At 40.0% G+C, this 1623-nt stretch overlaps 1 non-coding gene across 1 annotated transcript; it reads left to right on the forward strand.

Moving 5' to 3' along the window:
• The first annotated feature begins 209 nt into the window (after nt 1-209).
• TRNAR-UCU lies at nt 210-299 on the forward strand. Its single transcript is given in 2 exon segments — nt 210-246; nt 264-299. It is a non-coding gene; the product is annotated as a tRNA-Arg (tRNA).
• The last annotated feature ends 1324 nt before the right edge of the window (nt 300-1623 follow it).

A 1623-nucleotide genomic window follows, 5' to 3' on the forward strand; every position in this document is an offset into this window, starting at 1 on the left:
CCCTCGGATTCCGTTTTGTGTAACGAAAGGTCTCGAGTGCAGGCTTGACAGAGTTCAACGAAATGATCTTTAGATCCTCAAATGTTCTTTATTTCGTGGAGACAAGAAAGCCCAGAAATTCCTTCAAGACAGGCATTGCATCCCTTACTAAGAATTGAATATAAGTATCCAATCACCTTAGGGCTGCAGCCAAATATGGTTCATAACTGGGCTCTGTGGCGCAATGGATAGCGCATTGGACTTCTAGCACTTCTCGGTAAGGGATTCAAAGGTTGCGGGTTCGAGTCCCGCCAGAGTCACTGGTGTTTTGGTCCAGAAGGACCGTTTAGTGGCACATAGAATCTCCTCTCTGTACAAGACTCACTGCAATTCAGTTCTCTTTGTGGGGCTTCTTCAGGAACCGTTCTAGGCATATCAACAGTTATTCAATCACATAAATAACACGCAGGAGAAAGAGTATGATCACACAGAAAAGTGTGAGAATAATTATTGTAATTGCTTAGTATGAAAAAATTACCTCGGAGAAGTACATTTTGTGTTTTGCTGGCCTCTGCTTGAGGATTCAAAAATGTCCCTGTCAGAATCCACTTAAAGAAAACAAAAATAAAATATTTTTTGGTTGGTTAAACTCAAGACACTCACCCTGCCCTTTCCCTCTCCAAGTCAAACCCAATAAGCACTCATTGGCAGCTTGAAATTCCCACCTCTAAGAACACAAATTGAATTTGCTTAAAAATGAAATATTGTGGATGAGGATGTGTATGAATTATTTTTATTTGAAACAAAGATCAGTAAAAGCCCCAATGCCCTATCTGAACCAATCGAGAGAAGAAAAGTGTCTTTAACTGCGGGTTGCAACCCTACTGATTGTGAGGATCACGAAAAATTCACAACAGTAAAATGTTTCTGAATGGTCCAGGACCAAAACTTAATTCAAAACCAAACATACAGTGAATCCCAGGCATCACTGGCAGCGTGTACTCTTTTTACTAAGGCTCAGGGGAAAAGGGGACAAGTGGATAATGTTTAAGAAGCCCCGTAGACCACTTCTTCCTTAATTTTCCCAATTGGTGCCTAATTTTGAGTATCATATGAAGCTTCCTGAATATTTATTTTACAAAATATAGCCCCAGTTTTTCTCATGTCATCTGACCACTTCTGTTATGTAATTGGCGTTTTAGTTTTTCACAATAACGCAGTTGTTAATAACTGAACTGAAGTGTATCCATTTGCTATTTGTTTCCTATTTATCATCTTTCCTCTTTGTCCTTTGTTTCTCTCTTCTGTCCTTTTTTGGAGTTGAGGGGTTTAAATGAGTAATTTTTAAAACAATGTTAACGCTATCACTCATTTTTTAACCTATATATTTTAAAACATTTGTTATGTGTACGATATATATATTTTGACCTTAGTAGAGTTTACTTTCAATTAACATCGTCACTTCAGGTATCATGTAAAATGATCACTACAGTTCGAAGTTGTGCCTAACCTTTTCCGTGGCTTCTTTCTCCCAGGTGGGCAGCAGCGAGGAAGAGAAAGGCCCTCAAGGAGATGGACTGACACGATGGCTGCCCCGAGGGCTCAGACACAGGAGTGATTGCAAGGAGGGCGCAGGACCGTGCC

The sequence above is a fragment of the Echinops telfairi genome, unplaced genomic scaffold, assembly GCF_000313985.2.
Source record: "Echinops telfairi isolate 266 unplaced genomic scaffold, ASM31398v2 ScPeMD7_140;HRSCAF=443, whole genome shotgun sequence".
Lineage (NCBI taxonomy): Eukaryota > Metazoa > Chordata > Mammalia > Afrosoricida > Tenrecidae > Echinops > Echinops telfairi.